This window comes from Mobula hypostoma (assembly GCF_963921235.1).
Source record: "Mobula hypostoma chromosome 8 unlocalized genomic scaffold, sMobHyp1.1 SUPER_8_unloc_5, whole genome shotgun sequence".
Classification (NCBI taxonomy): Eukaryota; Metazoa; Chordata; class Chondrichthyes; order Myliobatiformes; family Myliobatidae; genus Mobula; species Mobula hypostoma.
Window position 1 is genome coordinate 236,577 of NW_026948128.1, and position 13,819 is coordinate 250,395.

Here is a 13,819-nt window from a genome sequence, read left to right on the forward strand (position 1 = left end):
TATGTTTGAATATTGTGCACAATCCAATTTCCCTCCTTGAGGAAGGGATTGAAGGGTTGCTAGATCAATATCTGAGCTACGTTCCATGAGGAGATTAAGCAAACTGTCCCAGGACTCTGGTGTTTTGGAGAACAAGAGGGAGTCTCACAGACACAAGACCTTTAATAGGGAGGATATGGACATGATGTTCCCCTCCTACCCCATCCCAGCTAGGAAGAGGGTTCCTGGTCTCAAAATGAGGGAATGCCCATTTGGGATGGGGAAAAAATGAGATTCCTTCACCCAGTGGGTTGGGCGGACCTTGGGACTTTCTGCTTTGGAGTTAGTCACAGTCACAGTCACAGTCATACTTTATTGATCCTGGGGAAATTGGTTAAAGAGTTCTCCATGTGTATGTGAGGGTTCCGGTTATCGAGGGAACAGAGAGATTTGGGGTGAGTGTGGGGATGTGGGGCTGAGGGAGGAGATCAGCCAGGGTTGGAATAGGAGAGCAAGATGAAGGCTCCCTTTCCTTTCTCTTCCGGTTGCCCAGCCCATTGGGCAGAAGATACAGAAGCCTGAAAGCAGACACCACCAGGTTCAAGGACAGCTTCTACCCCACTGTTATAAGTCAATGGGTCCTCTAGTTTGATAAGATGGATTCTTAACCAGGTTATGATATTGCACCTTATTGTCTGCCTGCACTAGATTTTCTCTGTAACAACTACACTTTATTCTGCATTGTATGTTTTATTTTGTTCTACTTCAATGATCTGCAAGAACAGTGTGCAAGACAAACTTTCCACTGTATCTCGATTTATATGACAATAACAAACCAACAACAATTCCATTAACTCTATAGTCCCCTTTACTCCTTACACTGTCCCCCAACTATTCATGATATTCATCTTGTCTTAAGAACCCACCCTTGTTCTCACACTTTCCCCCAACGACTCTAGGATCCTGTCTTGTTCTTAAATTGTCCCCCACAACTCAAGAACCCCATCTTGTCCCATACTGTGCCCAATAACTCCAGAACCCTGCCTTGTCCTTAAATTGTCTCCAATGACTAAAGAACCTCATCTTGTCCTCACACATTACCCCTGCAAATCGAAGATCCCATCTTGTGTTTGGTTAATTAAGCACAATTACCCCTACTGGGGTTTAGGCCACCAATGGCAGCTTGTCAGTGTCCCCTGTCCTGGGCCACTCTTTTAACTTTCCCCAAGCATAGCCCATCTTCTTGGTGCATTCTTCCTCTCCCAGGAATGAGGCCTTTGGAGCTTCTGTTAGTGTTTCTGTTCCACCGGGTCCTTATGGGATGAGGTTGCTCAACCCTTCTGTCGCAGCTAGGTTTGTGAGTGTCCATGGCAGAGTTATTGTCTCACACTGATCCTCAACAGCTCTAGAACCTGTCTCGTCCTCACTTTAACCTGCAACAGTCAGGAGCCCCAGACTGTGTTTACATTTGTTTTGCAGAGGCATTGAAACCGTCGGACACAGGGAAGAGATTCCATGTGCTGAGGGACGCCTGCTCCTTCTCGCTGCATGGGACGGTGCTGAGCCCCCTGCCTGCCTGCCACTGCCTGCCAGCCTTCACCTCCTCTGTCTCCCTCAACATTGGGCAGCTGGGCTCCATGTCCCTCCCGCCTGCCCCCTCCTCGCTCTGAGGCCTGGCTGAGCCTGGACGGACATCTTCCATGCCATCCCCACTGACTCCCCTGTTGGAATGGGAATGCAAGGAATGCGACCAGAAATCCGGAAACCAGCAACAGTTCTCACAGGATGCTGCCGGAACATGTCTGTCCTCCAGTGTTGTGGTACAAATGTATTTTCAAGCGTTAAGAATTGTTCTGACATATCCCCTGCATGTTCAGAGATGGATTTGCTCCAAATCCCCTACCCACCGTTTTCCCTCCTGATTCCAATCTAGGATTTAAAATTCCTCTTCCTGAGGGTCCTGAGTAAAGCTTGGGTGATGGGACAGAAAAGTTTTGGTGGTGGTAGGAGAGGCTGAAAGTTGGGGAGGAGCACGGAAGTTGGACGTGTGTCTTCAGCTCAGTGTTTGTGACAAAGGGAACACTGCTGCCATGGTCTATCCAGTCTGTCCTGCTATGTAGAAGGACCCCTAACAGTATTTGCCCTCCCCCCATCAAAACCCTCCCAAACCAGGGATGCCCAGAAACACATGGAAGGATGCGTGGCATCTGTCTGGAAAGGACCAGGGACTGTGTATCATGTTTTGGCAAAGGCTTCGTTCCAAAGAAGATTTCACCTCCAGAGATGCCTGTCATTGGACCATCACTTAGACCCCTTGCCCTCCCTCCCTCAGGGTTTTAGAGATGGGTAGCCATCTGGAATATCATTTTTACCTGGCTGTGATGCTTCACAACTGTCAGCGCTGGTTCTTCGAGAACCTTGGCACTTTGGCTAGGGTTACGGTTGGCTCTGCCCTGGCATTTGGGTTGCAGTGTGACTCTGTGTGCAGGTGACAGTACCTTTCAATGTTACGTGGTATGTGTGTGTGTGCCTCTCTGTGTAAGTGAGCAAGAATTTGTCTGTGATTGTCTACATGAGTGTGTATGTGTCTGTGTGAGTAGGCACAAATCTGTGCCTGCCTCTGAGTGTGTGAGAGAGCGAGTGTGTGTGAGTGTGCATGAGTCTCTGTGTGTGTACATTAGAATGTGCATGAGTTTATGTGGGAGAATGTATTACATGAGTATCTCGGAGTTTGTGTATGTCTATCTGTATGTATGAGTCTATGTGTTTGTGTGCGGGGTTCTGTGTGTGTGCACATGAGTATGAGTGTGTGAGAGAGTGTTTGACAGAGTACGTATTGGAGAGAGTGGGTATTTGAGAGAAAGTACGTGTTTGAGAGAGTATGTGTTTGAGAGGGAGAGTACGTGTTTGAGAAGGAGAGAGCATGTGTTTGAGAGGGAGAGAGTATGTAGTTGAGAGGGAGAGACTACATGTTTGAGAGGCAGTGAGTAGGTGTTAGAGAGGGAGAGTACGTGGTTGAGAGAGGGGGAGAGTACGTGTTTGAGAGAAGAGAATATGTGATGATAGAAAGTATGTGTTTGAGAGAGAGAAGGTGCTTGAGCGGGTGAGAGGACATGTTTGAGAGTAAGTGAGAAAGTACGTGTTTGAAAGTGAAAGAGTACGTGTTTGAGAGGGAGAGAGTACCTACTTGAGAGGAAGAGTACGTGTTTGAGACAGTTGAGAGTACATGCTTGAGAGAGAGAGAGTATGTGTTCGAGAGGGAGAGAATATGTGATGATAGAGAGAGGACGTATTTGAGAGAGAGAGAGTACGTGTTTGAGAGTTGAGAGTACATCTTTGAGAGAGAGAGTACTTGTTTGAGAGAGAGTACATATTTGAGAGGGAGATACTATGTGTTTGATAGAGAGAGGACATGTTTGAAAGAGTAATTGAGAGGGAGAGAATACGTGTTTGAGAGGGACAGTACATGTTTGGGAGTGAGAGTGTACGTATTTGAGAGAGAAAGGGAGCGTACATATTTGATAGGAAGAGAGTATGTTTTTGAAAGAGGGAGTACATGTTTGAGGGAGTATGTGTTCGAGAGGGAGAGAGTACGTGCTTGAGAGAGAAAGAGTAATTGTTTGAGAGGGAGAGAATATGTGTTTGATAGAGGACATGCTTGAGAGAGAGAGTACGTGTTTGAGAGGGAGAGTGTACGTGTTTGATAGAGAGAGTACATGTTAGATAGAGGGAGAGTACGTGTTTGAGAGGGAGAGAGTACGTACTTGAAAGGGAGAGAGTATGTGTTTAAGAGAGAGAGTATGTGTCTGAGAGGGTGGCAGTACGTGTTTGAGGGGGGCAGAATGCGAGTTTGAGAAGGAGAGTACATGTTTGCGAGAGAGAGTACGTGTGTGAGAGAGAGAGTATGTGTCTGAGAGAGAGAGTACGTGTCTGAGAGGGAGCGAGTACGTGTGTGTGAGAGAGAGTATGTGTCTGAGAGGATGGCAGTACGTGTTTGAGGGGGGCAGAATGCGAGTTTGAGAAGGAGAGTACATGTTTGAGAGAGAGTACGTGTCTGAGAGGGTGGTAGTACATGTTTGATGAGGCAGAGTGAGTTTGAGAAGGAGAGGATGTGTTTGATAGTGAAAGAGTACTGTTTGAGAGGGAGAGAATATGTTTGATGGAGAGTGTATGTGTTTGAGAGGGAGAGAATATGTTTGATAGAGAGTGTATGTGTTTGGGAGTTTGAGTGTACGTGTTTGAGGGAGAGAGTAAGAGTTTAATAGGGAGTGAGTACATGTTTGAGGGAGAGAGTAAGAATTTAATAGGGAGTGAGTACATGTTTGAAAGAGAAAGGGAGCGTACATATTTGAGGGGGAGAGAATATGTGTTTGAGATGGCGACTACATGTTTGAGAGTAAGTGAGAGAGTACGTGCTTGAGAGAAACGGAGAGTATGTGTTTGAGCAGGAGTGATTACGTGTTTAAGAGGGAGAAAGTATGTGTTTGATATGGAAAGAGTACATGTTTGAGAGAATGTGTTTGAGAGAGTACGTGTTTGAGAGAGCAGCTGTTTGAAAGAGAGAGAGTACATGCCTGAGAGTGAGAGGCTATGTGTTTGAGGGTGAGTACATGTTTTAGAGAGAGTCCATATTTGAGGGAGAGAGAGAACGTATTTAAGAAAGAGTATGTGTTTGAGAGGGAGAGTACATGTTTGAGAGAGAGTACGTGTTTGAAAGAGAGTACATGTTTTAGAGGGAGAGAATATGTGATGATTGAGTGAGAACGTGTTTGAGAGAGAGTACGTGTTTCAGAGGGAGAGAGACAGTAAGTGCTTGAGAGGGAGAGTACGTGTTTGAGAGAGAAAAAGAGTAATTGAGAGTGAGAGAATACGTGTTTGATAGAGGACGTGTTTGAGAGAGAGGACGTGTTGGAGAGAGAATATGTGTTTGGGAGAGAGTGTACGTGTTTTAGAGAAGGTACGTGTTTGAGAGAGAGAGTACATGTTTGAACAGGAGAGGGTACGTGTTTGAGGGAGAGTACGTGCCTGAGGGGGAGAGTACGTGTTCCAGTGAGAGTACGTGTTTGAGAGGGAGAGAGTATGTATTTGAGTGGGAATGAGTATGTGTCTGAGTGGGTGGCAGTATCTGTTTGAGGCGGGCAGAGTGTGAGTTTGAGAAGGAGAGGATGTGTTTGATAGTGAAAGAGTAGTGTTTGAGAGAGAGAGTATGTGTTTGGGAGAGAATACATGTTTGAGAATGAGAGTGTACGTGTTTTAGTGAAAGTATGTGTTTGAGAGGGAGAAAATATGTGTTTGAGAGAGAGAGGACGTGTTTGAGAGGGAGAGAGTGAGAAAAAATGTGTTTGAGAGAGAGTACGTGTCTAAGAGGGAGAGAGTACGTGTCTGAGAGGGAGAGAGTACGTGTCTAAGAGGGAGAGAGTATGTGTCTGAGAGGGAGAGAGTATGTTTCAGAGAGAGAGTACGTGTTTGAGAGGGTAGAGTACGTGTTTGAGTGGGAGAGAGTATGTGTCTGAGAGGGCGGCAGTACATGTTTGAGGGGGGCAGAGTGCGAGTTTGAGAAGGAGAGTGTGTTTGATAGCGAAAGAGTACTGTTTGAGAGGGAGAGAGTACGTGTTTGAGAGAGTGAGAGGACATGTTTGAGAGTAAGTGAGGGAGTACGTGTTTGAGCGGGAGAGATTACGTGTTTAAGAGGGAGAAAGCATGTGTTTGATAGGCATAGAGTACATGTTTGAGAGGGAGAGATTATGTGTTTGAGAGAGAGAGGACATTTTTGAGATTAAGTGAGAGAGTAGATGTTTGAGAGAGAGAGAGACAGACTACATGTTTGAGCACGAGAGATTATGTGTTTAAGAGGGAGAAAGTACATGTTTAAAAGGGATAGATTACATGATTGACAGGGAGAGAGTATGTGTTTGAGAATGACAGTACATGTTTGAGAGAAAGAGAGTACATGTTTGAGAGAGAATGTATTTGAGAGAGAGGACATCTTTGAGAGTAAGTGAGAGAGTACATGTTTGAGAGAGAGAGAGTATATGTTTTAGCACGAGAAATAACATTTAAGAGGGAGAAGGTACGTGTTTAAGAGGGATAGAGTACATGATTGACAGGGAGAGAGTACATGTTTGAAAGGGAGTACGTGTTTGAGAGGGAGAGAATACTTCTTTGAGAGAGTACGTGTTTTAGAGGGAGAGAGTATGTTTTTGAGAGAGGGAGAGTACATGTTTGAGAGGGAGGGAGAGGGTACATGTTTGTGTGGGAGGGAGAGAGTACATGTTAGAGAGGGAAGACAAGTTTGAGAGAGAGAGGACCTGTTTGAGAAGGAGAGAAATACGAGTTTGAGAGGGAGAGAGTATGCGTTTGAGAGAGAAAATACATGTTAAGGAGTCAGAGGGAGGAAGTTAGAATTTTCACTGGAGGAGTGTGCACACAGAGGGTCAATAATGGCCCACTTGTAACCCTTGACTCCCTGCCAGGGTCGCAGACACTAGTTCATAGGGGATTAGGACTCAGATCTTTCTTTCTCAAGCTCAGTACTGATGTCAGAAAACGTGTGAGCAAGGCTTTTCATCAGATAAAAGAATTGGCAGCAATCACATTAAAGTTCTGGAGACATGGCCAACAGTGGATGAAGGGAGGCCTTTTGGAGCGAGGGATACCGCAAGTGTAGGGAGAGAGCTATTACTGACACACCCATTGCTGCACCATCACATCCCAAATGCAGCCAGGCCCAATGTCATCCCTAAATTATTACATTGTAAATGTTCAACTATTTAATTTCAGAAGTGTTTGATTCTTATGATGTTTTTTGCAAGTGGGCAAAGAGACATTTTATGTATTTAAATGATTGTTATAAAGGCACTTTCAGAAATGTGTGTGTTGGTTTGCCTTCTGTAACACTAAAAGAAGTAGTTTTGGATTGTATTTTCCACAGTGTAGGATAACAAGTAATAAATCAACAATTCTGGCATGTCAGTAAAATATCTTGCCTTTTTTTGAAGTTGATCGAACATACCCAGGACAGTGACAGCAGTCAGCCAGAGTGAAGCTCCCTCCACTCTATTCCAGCACACGCTCCCGGGATCAGACAGAGTGAAACTCCTCCTCTCCATCCTAGCACACATTCCCAGGGGTCAGATACTGAGTGAAGCTCCCTTCATACCGTCCCATCACACACTCCCAGGGACAGGCACAGAGTGAATCTCCCTCCACACCAACTCATCACACTCAGGGTCAGACACAGATGAAGCTCCCTCTGCACTGTCCAGGAACTGCCTGGGTTTCAGTCCCACTCTTCACCTCAAAAGGCTGAATAACCAAGACACCTTTAGAACACTATAAAACTTTCTCTTTGGTTATTCAGACCCCTGATAGCCCATGTACACCAATCTCTTTTCCCAGCACTAGATTTGTCCCCTCCATCATTCCAGTAACCATCTGAGTACCCTTTCCAGTGTGGTGCGAGTGTCTGCACCCTTACTTCCCCCTGAAGGGAGAGCATTCTACATCCTGACATGCCATCTCACCAGGGTGAAAATATTCTCCCTCTGATCTCATGTACACCTCTGTCTCTGGAACCTCTGTCCTCTGGTTATACACCCATCCCATGGGGCAATGTTTCTGACTCCTCCCCCATCATAATGTTGTACGCTACTTTCAGGTTCTCCCACTCGCAGCCCCCTCCATGCAAGGGAAAACAAACCCAGGCTGTCCTGTTTCTCTTTGTCACTGGAATGCTCCATCCCAGGCAATGTCCTGGGAAATCTCCTGTGCACCCTTTCCAGTGCAGTCACCCCCATCCTTATACAAAACAGCATTCATACCCCAGCTGTCATCTGAACAGTGTTGTGCATGGCTAACAACATGGTGACCCCACCTCAAAGGTTGTGAAGAACAGTAGGATACCATTTGGCCCATCAAGCCTGTGCTGTCAACACAAGTGTGACCATTCTTCTAGCTGGAGCCACCCACTTGGCCCAGGAAGGATGTTCCTGTCCATCAGAAACAGAATAAGGTTTATGATCACTGACATCAGAATCAGAATCCTTTATTATCGCCAAGTATGTGGGCACATACAGGGAATTTGATGCCGGTTTCCCTGAGCTCTTGCTGTACAGAATCAAAAAGCAGACAAAACAATAGTGCAAATAATCGGGAACTATATACAGTGAGGTATACCTGTGTATGTACAGGTGGACTTGCTTTATAGTAGACTAAAATTTAAGTGTTCATAAGACTGATGGCATACAGAAAGAAACTGTTCTTGTACCTATTTGTCCTGGCATACAGTGATCTAAAGCGCCTACCAGAAGGAAGGAGTTGGAACAGGTGATGTCCAGGGTGTGATGGGTCTACAATGATGCTGCTTGCTCGCTTACTGATGAGAATCGAGGATCGAGGGCAGCTTCACACCAATAATCCTTTCTGCAGCCCTGACGGTTCTTTGGACTCTGTTCTTGTCTTGTTTGGTAGCTGATCCAAACCAGACAGTGACGGACGAACAGAGAACAGACTGGATTATTCCTGAATAGAATTGAATCAGCAGCTCCTGAGACATCTTGAGAAATTTGTTGCGAGTGGCCAATGAGACATTTTATGTATTTAAATGATTGTTAGAAAGGCACTCTGAGAAATGTGTGTGTTTGTTTACCTCTGTGAAACTAAATCGGTGTTCGGGATTCATTAGAAAGAGCAAATTAAAGGAAGGCGGGGCAAGCACAGTGGTCGTCGTCTAAGTGGTGATCTTAAGGCTCTAGCTCTCATTCAGGGAAAGAAAAGCTGAAGTTTTTTTCCTTTATATCTGCTCAGCTACGTAGAGATGCCAGGAAGGATAGTGAAATTCTCCTCTTGCAGGATGTGGGAAGGCAGGGAGACCTCCGGTGTCCCTGACCACGATAACTGCAAGAAGTGCATCCAGCTGCAGTGTCTGACAAACCACATTAAGGAGCTGGAGCTGGAACTGGATGAACTCTGATCATTCAGCAGGCTGAGGGGATGATAGATAGGACATATAGAGAGGTAGTTACACCCAAGGTGCAGGACACAGGAAACTGGGTGACAGTCAGGAAGGGGAAAGGGGATAAGCAGCAAGTGCAGATTGGCAGGAATGGTGTTGTAGACATCACGGAATCATGGCTGAAAGATTACAACTGAGTGCTCAATGTCCAACGATGTATGTTATATTGAAAGGAAGGCAGAGGGTGCTGCTCTGTTGGTTAAAAAATTAAATCAAATCATTAGAAAGAGGTGACAGAGGGTCGGAAGTTGTGAATCATTGTGGATAGAGCTAAGGAACTTCAAGGGTAAAAGGACCCTAACGGCAGTTGTATACAGACAGTACTAAAGACATGGCCTACAAATTTCTACTAGTGGTGTTCCATAAGGGTATGTGTTGGGATCAATTCATTTTACATTATATGACAATGATTTGGTTAATAGAATTGATAGTTTTGTTGCAAAGTTTGCAGATGATGTGAAGAGGTGGAGAGGCAGGTAGTTCAAAAGAAGTAAGAGGCTACAAAAGGATTAAGACAGATTAGGAGAACAGGCAAAGAAACGGCAGATGGAATACAGTGTTGGGAAGTGTATGGTCATGCACTTTGGTAGAAGAAATGAAAGGGTGAATTACTTTCTAAATGAAAAGAAACTGCAAAAAACTGAGGTACAAAGGGATTTGGGACTCCTTGTGCAGGATTCCCTAAAGGTTAATTTGCAGGTTGTATCTGTGGTGAGGAAGGTAAATGTGATGCTAGCATTCATTTTAAGAGGACTAGAATATAAAAGCAAAGATGTAATATTGAAACTTTATAAAGCACTGGTGAGGCCTCACTTGGAGTATTATGAGCAGGTTTGGACTTATCTTAGAAAGGATGTGCTAAAATTGGAGAGGATTCAAAAGAGGTTCATGAAAATGATTCCAAGATTGAACAGCTTGTCGTATGAAGAGCATCTGATGGCTCTGGACCTGTATTCACTAGAATTCAGAAGAATCAGAGGTGACTTAATTGAAACCTATCAAATGGTGAAAGGCCTCAGTGGATGTGGAGAGGATGTTTCCTTTGTTGGGAGCGTCCAAGACCAGAGAACACAGCCTCAGAATACAGGGCTGCCCTTTTAGAATGGAGGTGTGGAGGAATGTCTTTAGACAGAAGGTGATGAATCTCTGGAATTCTTTGCCATGGGCAGCTGTGGAGGCCAAGACTTTATATTTAAGGCAGGTGGATAGATTCTTAATTGGACAGAGCATGAAGGGTTACAGGCAGAAGGCAGGAGATTGGGTATGAGGAAAATTGAATCAGCCATGATGAAATGGCAGAGCAGACTCACAGAAACATAGAAAACCTACAGCATATTACAAGCTCTTCGGCTCACAATGCTGTGCCGAACATCTACATACTTTGGAAATTACCTAGGGTTATTCATATCGCTCTATTTTTCTAAGCTCTATGTACCTATCCAGGAGCCTCTTAAGAGAACTTATTGTATCCACCTCCACCACAGTCAGTGGCAGCCCATTCCACACACTCACCACTCCCTGCATAAAAAAACTTACCCCTGACATCTCCTCTGTACCTACTTCCAAGCACCTTAAAATTGTGCCTTCTCATGTTAGCCATTTCAGCCCTGGGAAAAAACCTGTGACTAGCCACATGATCAATGCCTCTCATCATCTTATACACCTCTATCAGGGCACTTCTCATCCTCTGTCGCTCCAAGGAGAAAAAGCCGAGTTCACTCAACCTGCTCCCCGATCCAGGCAACATCCTGGTAAATCTCTTCTGCACCATTTCTATAGTTTCCACATCCTTCCTGTAGTGACGTGACCAGAACTGAGCACAGTACTTTAAGTGGGGTCTGACCAGGGTTCTGTGCAGCTGTAACATTACCTCTCGGCTCTTGAACTCAATCCCACAGTTGATGAAGGCCAATGCACCGTATGCCTTCTTAACCACACAGTCAACCTGTGCAGCAGCTTTGAGTGTCCTATGAACACGGACCCCAAGACCCCTCTGATCCTCCACACTGCCAAGTCTTACCATTAATACGATATTCTGCCATCATATTTGACCTACCAAAATGAACCACCTCACACTTATCTGGGTTGAACTCCAACTGCCACTTCTCAGCCCAGTTTTGCATCCTGGTAACCTCTGGCAGCCCTCCACACTATCCACAACGCCCCCAACCTTTGTGTCATCAGCAAATTTACTAACCCATCCCTCCACTTCCTCATCCAGGTCACTTATAAAAATCATAAAGAGAAGAGGTCCCAGAACAGATCCCTGAGGCACACCACTGGTCACCAACCTCCATGCAGAATATGACCCATCTACAATTACTCTTTGCTTTCTGTGCGCAAGCCAATTATGAATCCATACAGCAAGGTCCCCTTGGATCCCATGCCTCCTTACTTTCTCAAAAAGCCTTGCATGGGGTACCTTATCAAATGCTTTACTGAAATTCATATACACTAAATCTACTGCTCTACCTTCATCAATGTGTTTCGTCACATCCTCAAAAAATTCATTCGGGCTAGTAAGGCACGACCTGCCTTTAACAAACGCATGGTGACTATTCCTAATTGTATTATGCCCCCCAAATGTTCATAAATCCTGCCTCTTAGTATCTTCTCCATCAACTTACCAACCACTGAAATAAGACTCACTGGTCTATAATTTCCTGGGCTACCTCTACTCCCTTTCTTGAATAAGGGAACAACATCCACAAACCTCCAATACTCTGTCCCCTTTGATGATGCAAAGATCATTGCCAGTGGTTCAACAATCGCCTCCCTTGCCTCCTACAGTAGCTTGAGGTGTATCTTGTCCAGTTCCGGTGACTTATCCAACTTGATACTTTCCAAAAGTTCCAGCACATCATCCTTCTTAATGTCTATATGCTCAAGCTTTTCAGTCCGCTGTAAGTCATCCCTACAATCGCCAAGGTCCTTTTCCATAGTGAATACTGAAGCAAAGTATTCAGTAAGTACCTCTGCTATCTCCTGCAATTCCATACACACTTAATCCACTGTCACACTTGTTCCTGTTCACCAAGGCCTTCTCATAGCCCCTTCTGGCTCTCCTAATTTCATTCTTAAGCTCCTTCCTGCTAGCCTTATAATCTTCTAGATCTCTATCATTACTGTACCTAGTTTTTTGAACCTCTTTTAAGCTTTTCTTCTTGACTAGATTTTCAACAGCTTTTGTACACAATGGTTCCTATATCCTACCATCCTTTCCCTGTCTCATTGGAACGTAGCTATGCAGAACACCATGCAAATATCCCCTGAACATTTGACACATTTCTGCCGTACATTTCCTTGAGAACATCTGTTCCCAATTTATGCTTCCAAGTTCCTGGCTGATGGTTTCATTTTTCCCCTTACTCCAACTAAAGGCTTTCCTAACTTATCTGGTCCTATCCCTCTCCAATGCTAAACAGACGAGTTTGGCTTGATGGGCCAAATGGCTTAGTTCTGCACCTATATCTCATGGTCTTATGGTAAAACATGAAAATGACTATGATACAGAGATACATTCTAGGATGCACCGGCACACATCAGTAATGTAACCTTGAGTCATCAGGTGTTTTGTGTCTGTCAACATCAGACACTCTTGCCCAGGCAACCCAGCCAGGGTTGATCAGGTCCTGACTTGTATCCCAGCAGCACTGGATCATACCTCTTGATCCATAACCATCTGTAGGCACACTAAGTACCAGGAGTTGGCAGAGCAGTGCTAGAAACGGGTGGAGGACGTGATGTGAACCTATAAAGGTGGGCTGAATAGGTTTTGCTGGCTGTTCAAGCTCTCCTCTGCATTATGGGGGGCTGGAGAGAAAAGAGCCATCAAGACCATCACAGAGGTACACTCTGAATCCTGTTCTCCTGGAACCTCCATGTGAGTGTCCAGCCAGCCTAGTCATCCTCAACTGCTTTCTCCCCCTATCTGGGGCTCTGACCTAGTATTTGTCTTTCTTATGCTTGAACACATCCTCAAAGAACAGTCAGTTCTACCATGACCTCTTGCTTCGAGGCTTCTGACAGAATGACCATGTCAGGCCTCAGTGATGATGATGTGATGAAGTCAAGGAACTTTAATTAGTTGCCAAGATCAACGAAGAAAATAAATAATTACAACAAAAGAAGACCAGTGAGGTAGTGTTGATGGGTTCATTTAGAAATCTGATGGCAGAGGGGAAGAAGCCGGCCCTGAATGTTGAGTGTGGGTCTTCAGCCTCCTGTACCTCCTCGCTGATGGTAGTAATGAGAGAAAGCATGCCCGGACAGTGCAGTGCTTTGTAATTGATCCCACCCCCTGGAGGCACTGCCATTTGAAGGCATTCTCAATGGTGGTGAGGGTTATGTCTGTGATGGAGATGGCTGAGCCTACAACCCACTGCAGTTTCTTGTGATCTTACGCATTGTGCCTGCATGCCAGATGGTGATGCAACCAGTCAAAATGCTCTCCTCAATACATTGGTAGAAACTTGCAAGAGTCTTTGCTGATCTAACCAATTCTCCTCAAACTCCTAATGAAGTAGAGCTGCTGGTGTGCAGGCTTCATGACTATATCAGTATATAGGTCCCAGGATAGATCTTCAGAGATGTGGACACCCAGGAATTTGAAGCTGTTCACCCTTTCCACTGCTGAACCCTCATGTATGTTCCCTCAACTTCCCTTCCCTGAAGTCCTGAATCAGTTCCTACCTTGTCACACAGCACCATGTGCCCTGGGGTGGGAGGAAAGGGGTTTGTTTTTGCTGTTGTTTTGTTCCGTTATGGTTGCTTGTGTTGTTCTGCTGAACATTGCGGACATGTTATGTTGGCGCTGGAATGTGTGGT